Genomic DNA, 16608 nt, shown 5'->3' on the forward strand with positions numbered 1-16608 from the left:
AGATTGTGCCACTGCACTCCAGCCTGGGCAACAGAGTGATATTCAGTCTCGAAAAAAAAAAAAAAGAATCATAAAGAAGAGAAAATGTATTTATTTTTTAAGTGGAAATGGATCATCATAAAGGTATTTATTCTCATTGTCTTCATGTTAAGTAGGCTGGGAAGAGAAGGAAGAGAAGAGGTTGATCTTGCTGTCTCAGAAGTGGCAGAGGTGGAAGAAAATCCACATATAAGTGGACCCATGCAGTTTAAACCCATGTTGTTCAAGGGTCCCCTGTAGTTATTAATGCATAGGCTCCACCCTAAACCCCTCCCATGTTTGCAGACCTCTGGAGTGCTTTCTGAAAGGGAAGCAGCATGGTGGATTAACAAGGGAAAGACACGTAGAGCTAGAGAACCTGTTTGTCTAATCCTGTGTCAGCCAATTGTTAAACACAGTAGGTTGGGGACCCTTATCCCTTAAAGCCTGAGTAGGCAGCACATAGGAATTCAGAAAACCATCTATAAGCATATGGGCAAACCATTTCATCTCTCTGAGTCTTAGCTTCTTCATCAATAAAATGAGAATAAAGACATAGTGTGGTCGCTTATGCCTGTAATTCCATCACTTTGGGATGCCAAGGTGAAAGGATTACTTGAGGCTAGGAGCTCAAGCTCATTGGGGCATAGTGAACCAGCCTGGGAGCTCATTGTGAACTCCCATTCTAAAAATAAAAATAAAATAAGATGGAGAGAAAAACAATGGTAATAATACAAACTTATAGGATAATATTGATGAAAAGTATTTTGCAAAGAAGAAAGTTCTGTATAAATTTTGAATGTTCTGCTAGAGACTAGTGATGTCTCCATCAACCAACCACTCATTTCCTGTAAAACCAGGATACTCTGCTAGATTTTCTAATTTAGCCAATATTAGTAGTCCCCTCTTACCCATAATTTTGCTTTCTGCAGTTTTGGTGACCGCAGTCTGAAAATATCAAATGGAAAATTCCAGAAATAGGCAATTGATAAGTTTTAAACTGTACACTGTTCAGAGTAGTGTGGTGAAATTTCATGCCATCCTGTTCTGTCCTGCCTGGGACATGAATCATCCCTTTGTCCAGCATATTCATGCTATGGACACTATCTTCCTATCAGTTATTTAGGAGCTGTGTTTGTTATCAGATTACCTGTTGAGGCATCACAGTGCTTGGGTTCATGCAAGCCTTATTTTACTTAATAATGTCCCCACCGTGCAAGAGTAGTGATGCTGGCAATTTGGATATGACAAAGAGAACCTGTAAAGAGCTTCCTTTAAGCAAAAAGATGAAAGTTCTCAATAGGGAGAGAAAAAAATTGCTCACTGAGGTTGCTAAGATCTACAGTAAAAACAAGACTTCTATCTGTAAAATTGTGAAGAAGGGAAAAGAAATGTGTACACAGTATACACAGGGTTTCAGTCATCCACTGGGTGTCTTGGATCGTATCTTCTGAAGATTACGGGGAGTACTGTAATAAGTACCTGATGTGTTTCGGTTACTCTGCTAGGTGTGGTCCCTCATTTAATCCTCCCAATGGACTTAGAAAGGAGGTGGTGCAGATATTATCCCCAAGTTACAGAAAGCCAGGGCTTCTGACATGCCTGAGCTACGTCCCAGCCTCTCTCATACAGCTTCAGGAAGTCATTGGGACCCAGGGAGAATTGAACTGGGCTGGAAGGGAAGAATCAGGAAACTCAGCCTTGATGGGTTAAATTGGAGCAATGCCTCTAGATGGGTAGTCAGATTGATTTCCAAGATTTATTGGAACTGTGATTCCCCCAGCTGGGCTGGACATAATCTTGCATCTCAGTCTTCATGGGTCTGGCTGGGACTGTGAGGATTTAGAGTTTCTGGGCCTGAGCTGGCAGTGGTCTCCCAGAGCCCGGAGTGGGGTAGCACTGATGAGTTGATAATTAGGACACTTCTTTCAGCTGGAGATGAAGTCCAGAGCCTCAGTCCAGTCATTATCCTGCCAACCCTAATAGAGCCAGATTGATGGATACAGCGAGGAGGGAATTGGGAACATTCTTGTGCACACTATATCACATTCAATAACCGCCCGTGCACAATGTAGGACTCTTATAAGCCATAACAAAATCCATTTTGAAACAGCTCTGGGTGCATCAGCCAGCTGCAAAGCATCTGAAGTATCCCTGACATTTGGGCTTTGGTGGAGCTTGGGAGAATGCAGCGACTGGAGAGCAAATGCGCGTGCACACACACAAGCCAAGAGAACTCTATCGTAAGGGAAGCAGATGCTAGCCCTACAACCCACTGTACATCTTATACTGTATTTTTGCAAACACACTAATCCTTCTTGTTAGACAAGAACAGAAACCCCCAAAATGCTTTCCATATGTCCCATTGTCTTCCTGGCCCTTTAATTCTATCTCAAAACCCCTCAACTTAGCAACCTTCATATTCATGCTAAACATATTACATCAGTTCTAACGTTGATATGTTTAATATGAAGACAATTAAAGTTGCTTCAACATAATCCTGTTAAGATAAACAGCATTGCTATTATTATAAACATTCCTGCACGGTCTCTTGTAAAATATTATCAATACTAATAGAAATTCCCCCCACCCCACATACTTGGACTAAACAATGCCACTGCCTCCCTACTAATAACAAATACGTCCAGTGATTTAAACATCAGTGCATCTAATGTAAACACCATTATAGCTAATGTAAAACAGTCACCCGGCCCAGCAAATCCTCCACCAGAAAGTTGCCGAAGAGAAAGAACAGTTTCCTCAGCAAGAATGCATTACAGCCTGCTGGTGACATTTGCAATAGATTACTTAAGCCCATAAAGAAATGAAAATTGCAGGCCCAGTTTGAGCCAGAAATGATGAAATTGGAGTGCACAGGCTAAGTACAGTGTGGCACGGACTGGCTGCTGCCCAGGGTCTGCAAGCCCTGCGTGGGTTGGAGTGTACCTTTCTTGAGTCTGTGCATGCAAGGCCTCTGACACATCATGTCCTTTTGGTCCTGCATTCAGTACATGGCCTCCACACGGGTAGGCATGAAGCTGAAGATTGACCTTTTCACAGCTGGAGTGCTCACTAAAGCTGTGTGAGTGTGAACACGTGGGTGGATTTCTCCCTGTAATGACCTTGCTGGTGATGTGGTTCTCTGTGTCTCCTTCCAAATCTCATCTTGAATTGTAGCTCCCATAATCCCCATATGTCATGGGAGGGACCCAATGGGAGGTAATTGAATTATGAGGTTGGGTTTTTTACATGCCATTCTCGTGATAGTTAGTAAGTCTCATGAGATCTGATATATTTTGTGTATGTGTTTCATCACGCTTTATCTGTGGACACTGAAATTTGAATTTGACATAATTTTCTTTTGTCACAAAATATTCTTTTTTCACCCCACCCCCTTCTCAAAATATTATTCTTTTTTGGGTTGTTTTCTTTTTTTTTTTTTTTTATTACATTTTAGGTTTTGGGGTACATGCGAAGAACATGCAAGATTGTTGCATAGGTACACACATGGCAGTGTGATTTGCTGCCTTCCTCCCTATCACCTATATCTGGCATTTCTCCCCATGCTATCTCTCCCTAACTCCCCACCCCCGAGATCTGATATTTTTATAAAAGGCAGTTCCCCTGCACGTGCTGTCTTGCCTGCCGCCATGTAAGACATTCCTTGACTCTTTCTTTGCCTTCTGCCATAATTGTGAGGCCTCCCCAGCCATGTGGAACTGTAAGTCCATTCAACCTCTTTTTCTTTATGAATTATCCAGTCTCGGGTATTTCTTTATAGCAGTATGAAAATGGACTAATACCCTTGGGCAGTGTGGCAAAGAACAATGCTAAGGATTCTACCTCATACTGTGGAGATCTTTCTCCTTCAGATTACAGAAAAGGCTAGGGTTTTAGGGAGAACGCCTACCAGACACTTCTCCAGAGTCAAAGCAGGATTATCTTTTATTTATCTGATGCTTATCTCACCTGGTACCTCTAAAATCAGCACACAACAAGGCTTGGCCATGCTCACATCAAACCCTTGTTTCATTCTTGCCTGTCTCTCCCTTTCTATCCGCTTCCATGATTTATTAGCTCCTCACCTGTTGTTTCCATCTCTCAGTTCTGGAAGCTTCTCGGGTGTGGTTCCAATGATTCCATACTTACTCATTTTTTAAAATAAATCACTCAATCTCACTCCTGCAAAATAACCAAATTCATCAAGCTCTGGCTTCAGGGACCTCTGAAAGGTGATCTCAATAAGAAACACCTGAGAACTTTCACCCTCCCTCCCTCAGTTGCTGATGGCCTCAATGTGACACTGTGAATCAGTAGTCCTGACTTCTCACTGCCCCTCAAGAGGTCTCCCCAGAAAATTTCCAGAGGGGAGTGTTACCCTTTGGGGCTAAGCTCAATGGCATCTACATCATTGTTCTCAGAATTATAAGTTTCTGCCCTGATACAGAGAAAGGAAAAGAACATTTTCTAATTGTTTCTACTCAAAATATTTAAATTAACCACCTCTGCCTTAAATAATTTTTATGGAAGATGTAAGTAATGTTTTCTATTGATGACAGAACTTGTCTACAATCAGGCAATTCTCATTTTCTTGGTGTGACTGCAAGAACAAGAGATGTCATGTGTCCTTCAAAAATATCACTTCCAGGCTGGCCACGGTGACTCACGCCTGTAATCCCAGAACTTTGGGAGGCTGAGGCAGGCAGATCTCTTGAGGTCAGGAGTTTGACACCAGCCTGGCCAATATGGTGAAACCCTGTCTCTACTAAAAATGCAAAAATTAGCTGGACATGTTTGCTCATACCTGTAATCTCAGCTACTCAGGAGATTGAGGCAGGAGAATCACTTGAACACGGGGCACAGAGGTTGCAGTGACCCAAGATTATGCCATTGCACTCTGGCCTGGGTGATAGAGCAAGGCTCCGTGAAAGATAATCACTCCTGCACATTTACCCTGGAACTTTAAAACTAAAAATTAAAAAAAAAAAAAAAACACACACACACTGGGATGTCCTCTGGCACTTAGAGTTCAGTGACGTTCAGGGTTTCCAGTTTTGGTGCTATTAACATGTAGGGCCAGATGCTCTGTTGTGGGGGACTATCCTATGCAATGTATAGTATTTATTTATTTATATTTGAGACAGGGTTTCACTGTGTTGTCCAGGTTGGAGTGCAGTGGCGTGATTGTGGCTCACTGCAACAACCTCTGTCTCCTGGGCTCAAGCAATTCTCCTGCCTCAGCCTCCCAAGTAGCTGGGACTACAGGCACATGCCACCACACCCAGCTAATTTTTGTATTTTTTGTAGAGACAGGGTTTTGCCATGTTGCCCAGGCTGGTCTTGAACTCCTGAGCTCTAGTGATCCTCTTGCCTCTCCCTCCCAAAGTGCTGGGATTACAGGTGTGAGCCACTGCACCAGGCCTACAATGTATGATATTTAGCTTAATCCCTGGCCTTTACCTATTAAATGTCAGTAGCATCTGCATCCTGCCCTCCACCCCCACATTATGAAAATAAAAATCATAGATATCTGCCAACATGGTCAAATGTCACCCAAGGAAGCAAAAGCTCATCTCTTCCTGGCTGCTGAGAACCACTGAGCAATTTAGATGAATCAACGTGTCTGACAAATGAGTGAAGACAGATTAAGATGTAAATTCTTTTTCCCTTGCTTACTGCCTGTGTGGTTTTATTAGGCCAGGAACTTAGTTTATCTGAGTCTCAGTTTCCTTATCTGTACAGTGGGATTGATAATGTCTATGTAACAGGGGTTGCAGGAAACCACTTAGGTTTTATATATGTAGATTCATGATGTCAAATTTATGGCAGCTGTGATTTTCACAGGGGCCCCTCATTAAGCACCTCCTCCTTGAAGGAGCCCGTGGCAGCCCAGAGCATAAACAGGGTGTTCTCATTTCCCCAGAGTCGGAATGATGGGAGGTGGAGTTCCATTCCAGCTAAACATTATGTTTTTAATGCTGGGCAACTCTTTGCTAATAAAATCCCAAACCATGTAAACACTAGTATAGCTTTCAATTTGTAGTCAGATTAGACGCCAGGAGTGTTTGGTTCTATTTTATTTTATTTTTTAAGTGATATCTTTACAGTGGATTTGAAAGCAAGTTTTACAGTGGATTTGAAAGCAAGCTATCTCTCTGGAGAAGTGTAAGTTTTGGAAAGCAAGTTTCCCTGGAATGTTTCAGCTGCAATCAGGGTAGATGGAAGAAAAAAATAAAAAGGTGGTTAAGTCACATGATAGAATTTCTGGACCTGGATTCATCAACTCATTTAGGAAGCTCTCTGTGGAGCGAACAATGCACAGAAAGGAGGTTTTGTGTCTCTAAAAGCTATTTTATGTCCTTGGAAAGGCAGGTGTGTATTAATATTTATACTTTTCAAGTGTTCTGTTTTAAGTGTCACATGCTACAAATGTATCTCCAAAGTCACTCCAGGGAAAAAAAAGTCAATTTTGGGGGGAGCGAGGCATAGTTCCCCAACTCCCACATCCTCATGTCTGTGAAGTACAGAATTTACATCGTTCTATTATTGTTGTTACCAATAGCAAAGAGCTCCTACTTCACATCAATTGAGCATTTCTGTTGAGCCCTGGGGATCCAGGGATAAATGGTGAATTTTCTTATCCCTGGGGGCCACAGCCTGGCAGGGAGGGTGGGAGGACAGACTTCCTAGAGAGCGTGAGCCTGTTCTTCCTCTTTTCTGTGACAAGAAATTAAGCCTCAAAGGGTGGCTTGGGGTGAAATTGTCCTTTTTTCCCCCAAAGTTATGGGAACAGCTGAGCTCTGAGCTCCACTGGAGTACAGGGACCAAGGTACAGAGGTTCCTGTCACAGGGTCAAACCTGAGGCCAAGCTCTGTGTGCGTGTGTGTGGAGGGGGGGGCGGGGAGGGGCAGTACATTATTCGGATGCTGGAAAATCTGAAAAAGTGCAGGGAGAGCTAATGGGAGTGGCTGGCTCAGAGCCATTGTCACTGCCCAGGGAAAGGGGCTAGCTACAGGGCAGCCTGAAGCCAAACACACACACTCTCTCTCCCTCTCTCCCTCTCTTCCCCTCCCCGTCTCTCTCTCTCTCTCTCTCTCTCTCTCTCTCTCTCTCTCTCTGTGTGTGTGTGTGTGTGTGTGTGTGTGTGTGTGTGTGTACATTTTTAGATGGTGGAGAATCTGATAATATCCCAAACCATGTAAACACTAGTATAGCTTTCAGTGTGTGTGTGTGTGTGTGTGTATTTGTACATTTTTAGATGGTAGAGAATCAGATTCTCCACCATCTAAAAATGTACACACATACACAGACTCTGAAGAGATGCAGGGAGAGCTGATGGGGGTGGCTGGCTCAGAACCATTGCCACTGCCCAGGGAAAGGGGGTGCCTACAGGGCAGCCTGAGGGGACAGGCCATGCCCTGTCCCAGGACTGGGCTTATGAGAAGTGATGAGACACCCAGCAGGGCCTTGGTTTCCCCTGCGAGCTCTCCTTCCAGCCACTGTCAAGCATGCCGGTGATCACTCTATAGGCATATCTTGGGCACTATTGTGTTTGAACTCAAGGATCTCCCCCAACACCCCCAACACCTAGCCACCTTCTCTCATTTTGATTAACCCTTGCCCAGGCCTTCAGTTCCTCTAATTCCAATGGCCATCATCATGCAGAGAACTCCTTCATTTTTCTATCCCACTAAGACCTCTTTGTGGAGCAGCAAGCTGATAGATTCTCCAGCCTCCTGGGAATCTCTTCTTGGAAGCCCCTTGGGCACCTTCATCTGCTGCCTCCACTGGGAAGCCTCCCCTGACTCCAGCAGAGATTAGCCCCTTCCACCTCCCGTCATACTGGGCACCACCCTTCTAGCATCGAACAGGTTGTCCTGTGGTTGATCTGTGTCCATGTCCACAGTGTTATGTCAAGGCTTGGCGAAGTAGGTGCTCAGTGAATTCTTCTAGGGCCAAGTGTCTTCACTGATTAGGGCTCTGAAAAGAACAGTGCCACGAAGAGGGCATCTCATACTTGAGTACATGTCAGAGTGTGATTTCAGCAAATTTGTAAAATTAAAGTTGTCACATGGGAACTCTGACAACCACCAGCTGCTTTTCTGTGACAAGGAGAATGGTGACAATGTGACCTGCATCCCCTCCTTCTTCCTCCCTCTTTCCAAATGCCACTATGGGTGCACAGAGCCATGGTAGAGAGCTTGCCAAGGACTAATGGGCTGAGGGTAGGGCAGGGCCTCTCCGATTACACATTCATTATTGCTTAACCACCTCTGCAGTTTTCCACGGGACTTAATACAGATCGGAGAGACCAAGTCAGTGGGCGAGCATCCTTGCGGTTTGGAAGATCATCTTCTGCTATGGTGACAGAGACAGGATGTTAAAGCAACAAGGACAGGATCATAAAATCAAAACAGGCCAAGTGCAGTGGCTCACATTGTTGTCCCAGCTACTCAGGAGGCCGAGGCTGGAGGATGCTTGAGCCCTGGAGTTTGAGGTTATGATGAACTAAGATGGCACCAATGCATCCCAGCCTGGGTGACAGAACATAAAGTGAAGACAGATACTCCCAAGCCAAAGGGAACAGTCTGCCTGTGTCTTACAGCAAGAAAGGGAAGGTAGATTGATTCACTGAGATTCCCAGGGGAGCAGGCAGGAAGACAGACAGCAAGTGGTAGCAATGTGCCAGCAATGCCTGCTAGCTGTGTGGGACCCAGTCACGGAACATACCAGCAGGACTAAAGAAGAGATTTTATAAACCAGGCCTTGGCAGAAAATCCAGAGAGATTATGCGGAGATACTTAGTAGTTCTACTCGAACTTAACTCTAACCGAGAAGGATGGGGATCAGCACTTACAAAGTAGAATTTTGTAAGGAGGTTGCTCTCCTGGTTTTGCTTTTCCTTAGTGCCATTCCCTGCATGCAGTTGTGAGTAGGGCAAAACCTATTTGTAACAATCGTAAGTATGGAGGTGGAGAAGAGGCTCTAACTAGACCTGGGAAGACAGAAGCAAGGTTGTCATTAGGAAGGTTGGATTCACACTGTGGAATGAAAACTAAATACATTTGTCCAGAACAAACAGACCTATATAGCGCTTGCTATGTGCCAAGAACTCTCCCAAGCGCTTTACAGATATTAAGTTACATAATCTTCAAAACATCTCTATGAGATACAAATATTATGTCCTCATGTTGCAGACGAGGAAACAGAGGCACAGAGCACTTGAGCATACCTAGCTCATGAGTGGCAGAGGTGACATCTGAACCCAGGAAATCTGCCCCAGAATCCATGCATTGCATTGTGCTTCTTCCTGCATGTGATAGACATGTATGCATAATTCAAAAAATGGAGTTTAAATACTATTTTCCAAATTCTTCCTCAGTAAGTAGTTGATAAAGAGACTTAACCAGGCAAGCCTAGATGTTTCGAATTTATACAGGTTGTGTGCAGGTTTTCCTTCTTTGTTGTACAGAGCTGGTTGGCCCTTGGCTGTGAGCCTTGTCATTCTTATTATATTGTGTGTACACTGCCTTTGTATTAGGATCTTTATTATTAACTTTAGAAAACTGGCAGCTTTGCTAATCCAGCTGCTCACAATTCACTCTGAATATTAGAACAGTTATAAATAGTATTTTCCTGAGTCCATTCAGATTTCTTTAACAAAAGACCACAACTAGGTGGCCTGTAAACAACAGAAATTTATTTCTGATAGTTCTGGAGGCTGGGAAGTCCAAGATCAAGACACCAGCAGATTGGGTGTCTGGTGAGGACTCATTTCCTTGTCATCTTCTCTCTTTGTCCTCACACAGTGGAAGACATCAGGGATCTCACTGGAGTTTCTTTAATAATGGAACTTCTCCCATTTATGAGGGCTCCACCCTCATCGCCTGATCCAACCTCCCAGAGGCCCCATCTCCTAATGCTATCACATTAAGGATTAGATTTCAGAACATCAGTTCAGAGATGGGGAATATATATGCTTTCAGCCCATTTCAGTATTCCTAAAGTCTTTTTCCTTTAAACACTCTGAAAAATATCTATTGTATGCTACATCTAATCAAGAATGGCTCTTTTTTCTGTGTTTTCATAACCTTGGAACTCTGTTTTTCTCCAGTCATGGTATTCCATTATCTGGCTCAACACCTCTCTTATATACACTGTGAGTGTGGTGTGGGTGATGGGAACTGTTGCCTCTGTGCATCTGCAACCACATGTCTTTGGTGAGCCTGGGGCCACAAGATGCAGAAGAGGTGTATGCTTAGCCAAGGAGAGGAAGAATGGGTTGTTAATTGGGGCCCCTGTTTGCTGACACATCTGGTCATGACTAACTTCTGAAAGTGATAGCTGCCTCACCTTGGCCTCCCACATCCCATGCAAGTTCCTCTTCTGGTCAGGTTTCTCCTGGAACCATACAGTGAAGGGGATTCTGAGAAATCTAGTTCCAGGTTACCTATTTGCCACTGCAGAGGGAAACACACTGTTATGCTCTTTTAAAAATATTTTTCGGTCAGCCATATTGCTGAATACTGTTTTGGAATGAGGTGATGGATAAGTAAATAATCACAAGTCTACTTGTTGAGCATGACACAAGAGCAAGGATGGTTGGATGGATGGTTTTAAAATATTTTCTTTAGCTAAGATAGCTTGATGCATTGCCCCCAACCTCAACTCCCAATGTGGCTAGCCCTGAGATTGTGGCCATAATCCTTGGGGTCCATTGGCTGAAATGATCTTTGCCCTGGAAAGTGCTGGAATGAGCACAACCAATTTCTGGTTAATTCTCAGGCCTGACTCAAGACCTGAGAGTTAATAAGAAATTTATCTTGATCCTCTGGGTCTTGAGTCAATACTCTTATCAAGTGGCCCATACATATGCCTTTCTATGAGGGTACATGCCGGCTCTTATTTGGTCATAAGCTCTAATTTACATTAAGTAGAATAATGAGAGACTTGCCTAATGGATAATAGTGTCACGGCTATGAATGTCATGTGTTCAGAACTGGAGGTCTTTTAGTACTTTCCAGTGCTTGTACAATAGATGTGGAAGTAAAACTCTTTAGTCTCTGTGCTAGGTAGGTAATAGGCATCAAGCATCTTAAAGCCAGGGGTCATCCATATGCTGAGAGACTGCTGGCATTAGATACCTCAGCCAATAAGCGTGGCTTCAGAGATAGCCCTTGGAGGGCTCAATGTGTGTTCCTTCAGTGGGGGGCTGGTATGTGATTTCCACTGGTGTAGAAATGATAGGGCTGAAGCCCCCGGCCTGGTGCCAGAATGTCAAGAGAAGGCAACTGTGCCCCCCTCCCCTTATAGGTGTCCCCTGCAGAAGCCTGAACTTCAGGCAGATGGGAGAGGTTTTACATTAGACTTGGCTGTAAAGTTGGTTATTATTCTAAATAGGACTTTTTAATTATTAAAATGAGAGTGTTTTGCTTGAGGTCAGGAGTTTGAGACCAGCCTGGCTAACATGGCAAAACCCAGTCTCAACTAAAAATATAAAAATTAGCTGGGCACAGTGGCACACACCTGTAATTCCAGCTGCTTGGGAGGCTGAGGCAGGAGAATCACTTGAACCTGGGAGGCAGAGGTTGCAATGAGACGAGATCACTCCAGCTTGGGTGACAGAGTGAGACTCTATCTCAAAAAAAAAAAAAAAAAAAAGAAAAGATTTTGTGAACTAAAGTAACTGGAAGACTTACTATCTAGAAGGAATGCCTGGAGAAGTTATGAGACTAATCTGAATGTCCCCTTCCAAGGCAGGGAAATAACTTCCAAATGAAGCTTACTAATGGGGAACAGTGGAAAAGAATACAATTGGTTTTTGCATAAATTCTTTAGAATCTGCTCATTGGGTAAAAGCAGTTACCCTCTACTGCTTTGTCCAATTTAGAGTCACATTGAAGGAACACTCCATTTAAATGATAAACCACTTGGGCAGATAATTTGAATTTTCTAAGCCTTAATTTCTTATCTGAAAGTGTAGCAAAAAACAGTGAATACCTTGCAAGAAACTTCTGAGTTTTAAATGAGACCATCCCAGGCACTTGGATGCTCGATAAAATGAGGAACCGAGTAGTAATCTCACCCTCTTGCATGTGCAACAGGATCCCTAGCTTAGACAAAATGACTTATTGAGTTGAGGACAAAGGCCAGGATAAAACTCAGTGGCCAGTAGTGCTTGCCATTTGACTAAACAGCAACTGGACTGCTCAGGTGCACAAAATGAAGCAAGCATTCTGTGCCCACTGCTCACTTGTAATGCTTTTCTCATCAGGTGCTGGGTTTAAATGGAGAAGTTGAAAGCTCTGGTGAACGGTGCCTAGTAGTGAGATGCTAGTAGAACCTCTTCACACCAGCTTTTGTGGCAGGTCCACCTGGTCCCAGGGGGAAAGCCTGGACCTCAGGGGAAGGATAGGTGGACAAACTGAGACATGGGTCCTTCCCATGAGCCCAGGTTTGCACAGGTTCCACCCCCTAGAAGAATGCCTGGAAGGAGGGCAGTGAAGTGGCAGAGTCTGGACTTTGAATTCCAACTCCCTGGTTCACGTTCCTGCTGTGCAGTCTGATTTTGAACACAAGACTTAATAACTGTGTCTTGTTTTCTCAACACATGGGGCCAGAGTGAGGATAAAATAACATAGTGCCTGTGACGTGCACTTGGTAAGGTTCTTCTCTTTCTCCATTTTTGCTTCATCTTCCCTCTAAATTTTCTGCTGCACCTCTCCTTAATTTCCAATTTCTCCCCAAAGACTCCTCACTTCCTCCTAGTTTGAGTTCCCTCTTATCTTGATTTCCATGCTTCTCTCCGTCCATTTGATCCCCAGCCCTCTCTGTGATTGGCCTCCTTGTTTATCTCCTGTTGCTCTCTCTTCCCTTCCCATTGCCATCCCATTCTTTTCTCTCCCCATCTTCTCTCCACCTTAGTTTCTCTCTTTCTCCTCTCTTTCTTCCTCTCCCTTTCTTTTCTGTCTGTCCCCATTCTCTGCTTTCACATGACTCTGCACATTTGGACAGAAGTGTTTTCTACACAGATGCTTTCTCTCCGTTTTCTTTGGCCATCTGGCTGCATCTGCAGGCTGCCACCAGGCGGGTTTCCAGTGGGAGAGTCAAGAATGAAGACAGGAAGGGGAGCTGGGCTAAGGGTCTGACAGCCTGCCAGAGAGAGCAGAACTGTCATGGGATACAGAATTCTATAACTCTGTATCCCTCTGTGTCCATTTTGGCCAGAGCATGACCTGCCTATTGGGGCAGATGACTCCTCTCTTGGGAAATCAACTCATTAACACACAAACAAAAATAAAATACAAATTCTAAAAACACAAACAGAAAGAAAACTTCAATGTCTCTATCCCCCAGATTAGAAAAAAATAATCCTCACATTTTGGCTTCTTTCCCTTTCTCTCTTTGTCCCCCTGCTGGGTTCAGCAGATGTTCTCTTGGAAGAAAGAATGGCCCTTCATTGAGCATTAGCCAGGAGACAGGTCATTTAGGAAAGCTGGTGAAAAGACCATTGCTTCAATGCCCAATTTGCTTTGTTTGACACTTGCCATAGAAATAGGCATTGCAAATATTGATTGCAATTCACTTAAATCTGTATGTGTAGATGTAGAGATAAGTGAGGTCTTCCTTGCCGCCCATCTGGCAAGGTGAGAGTCAGGTATAGTGAAGATAAGAAGTGATGACATCTAATGAGATTCTGGCATGCTACTCAAAGTAAAGCAGATCTTAAAAAATGCTAGTTTTCTTTGCTTTAAATTATAGAAATAATAAGGAATCACAAATTGCCAGCTCACAGCATCTTTGAGGTAAGAAAAGCCTCTTAACACAGAAATCCACCTCCTATGAGGTGGCCCTAAGAGCTGCAGGCGCAGTCTTGCTTGACCCAGCCACCAACTGGGAACTCAGGCCCTCACTGCTTGCATTGTGGATTAGCTGTCATTGCTGGAAGGTATTTTTCATTCTCATCACTTCTACTTCCCCAGCCCTATCACCCAGTCATTATTAGTTTTCTAGAGCCGCATAGAAGAGTTCTGCCTGTTTCTCCTTGTTACAGATCTAAAATCTGAGGCCACTTTCCGTGACTTTTTGGTGTCCTTTCTCCAGATTAAGTGTCCCCCATGTGCTGAATCATGTCTTAGATGACTTGATTTCCTGACTTCTCACTTTCTTGTCATCTGAAAAGTAACATGAGGCAATGGAAATATCAGATAGAGACAGAACTCTGTGAAGAAAGCTGTGCGTGACTCTGGCTAAGTCACTGCTCTGTCTCAGTTTTTTCTTTATTTTGAAATGGAATTTTGCTCTTGTTGCCCAGGCTGGAATGCAATGGCACGATCTTGGATCTCAGCTCACTGCAACCTCTGCCTTCCGGGTTCAAGTGATTCTCCTTCTTCAGCCTACCATGGGATCACAGGTATGTGCCACCACACCCGGCTAATTTTTAATTTTTAGTAGAGACAGCATTTTTCCAAGTTGGTCAGGCTGGTCTTGAACTCCTGACCTCAGGTGATCCACCCCCCTGGGCCTCCCAAAGTGCTGGGATTACAGGCATGAGCCACTGTGTCCAGCCAATGTCTCAGTTTTTTTCATCAGTACAAGGAAGCATCAATGAAGTAAGCCAAGTACTGGGAATAGTGACTTGTCTATCATAAGTTGTTAATTTTTGCTTTCCTGACTATGCTATTCTGGATATGAATGATTTGCTGACATCGCTTCAAAATGTGGTTTGGAAGTGTAACTGGTCACTTCCAGGAAGCCTGCATTGAATCCCAGTAGCAGACAATATTTGACTTCCTCATTTTGGATATACTATACCAATGAGCACATGTGATCTTTCAACTATTTTGTGTAAAAAAAAATTCTCTTGTATTAGACTCAATTCTTTTTACCTGGGAACATAATATTCCAAAAGCAGCTTGCACCCACCATTCCAGGGTGAGGGACATCACCAGTGTTTGTGTGGCAACCAGGATTCCAAGGCAAGCTGCTGGGTCACACAACATAATCAGCAGGCAATAGAAAAATAGAAGTCATCATTAACAAAAAAAAAAAAAAAAAAAAAAGAAAGAAAAAGAACATAGGCAAATGAAGAAAAGAATTGCCAAGAGCAACCTGAGCACCCTCTTCAAATTTGTCCGTTCATATTTATTGTATTTGTAGACTTATTTGGCACCTGCGTTTGCCAAGTGATAGCAGGTGCCATAGGTTTAAGAAAGAAAATATCATAGAACAATGTAGCATCGAGCAGGCTCTATCATTGTTTCTGCACATGGAGAAATGATGTCAGCAATTCAGCTGGAGCTCTTAAATGCCTTGGTCCTCTTGAAGAATGCCAGTTCTTCGGGAAAAAAAATGAAAATCCTCTGGGCAGGGAGACCTATGCAAGTTCTTCAAAGCGATGGTGCTTAGACACATAAAGAAAGAAGTATCCCACTCCAGATTCGAATTATTTCCATCTTTGTATATTCTCTTTTTGTTTTGGTCTCCATGTGCATACATTTTTTATGTGAGAGGTCATAAGGGTTTCATGCAGTCATCTTCGTTTTTTCACTTAGAGCTCTCTGTATTACTACAAGATCTTTACAATGGATGAATATTACTGTATGAGGTTCCTATTGCTGCTGTAAGAATTACCATAAATTTAGTGGCTTAAAGCAATCTAAATGTACTATCTCACAGTTCTGTTGGTCAGAAATCTGGACCTCTCAAGGCCAAGAGCGAGTGTCAATGGCTCAGGTTCTTATCTGAAGGCCCTGGGAGAGAATTTGCTTCCACCTTTATTCAGATTATAGCAGAAAAAATTGGGTACTGTTATAGAGTTGAAGTCCCCTATGTCCTTTCTAGTTGCCAGCTGAAGCCAGCCCTGAACTGGAGACCTCCTTCTGGTTCTTGCATGCAGGTCCCTGCATCTGAAAACCAACAATGGTGTATCAAATCCTTCCTACTTGGAATCCCACCAACTTCTCCTTTGACACATTTGTCTGCTCCAGCCAGAGAAAGTTTTCTGTTTTTAAGGTCTCATATATTAGACTGGGTCCATGTGGGTAATCCCAGGATAATCTCTCTCTTTTTATTTTTTTTGAGATGGAGTTTCGCTCTTGTTACCCAAGCTGGAGTGCAATGGCGCGATCTCAGCTCACCGCAACCTCCGCCTCCTGGGTTTAGGCAATTCTCCTGCCTCAGCCTCCTGAGTAGCTGGGATTACAGGCCTGCGCCACCATGCCCAGCTAATTTTTTTGTATTTTTAGTAGAGACAGGGTTTCACCATGCTGACCAGGAAGGTCTCGATCTCTTGACCTTGTGATCCACCCGCCTTGGCCTCCCAAAGTGCTGGGATTAAAGGCGTGAGCCACCGTGCCCGGCCCGATAATCCATTTTAAAGTTCACAACTTTAATTATCTCTTAAAAGCTCTTCTTGCCATGTTATGTAACATATTCACAGATTTTGGGATTAGGGAGGGCATGGACATGTTTGAGGAGGTCATCATTCTGTTCGACACAAAGTTAAACGAATCATTGCCTGTTGTTGGATATGGAGACAGTTTGTAGTGTTTTGTTTGTTAGTTTGGTTTTCTAAATAACCCGGCAAGG

The sequence above is a fragment of the Sapajus apella genome, unplaced genomic scaffold (assembly GCF_009761245.1).
Source record: "Sapajus apella isolate SASKATOON/1434 unplaced genomic scaffold, GSC_monkey_1.0 scaffold46, whole genome shotgun sequence".
Lineage (NCBI taxonomy): Eukaryota > Metazoa > Chordata > Mammalia > Primates > Cebidae > Sapajus > Sapajus apella.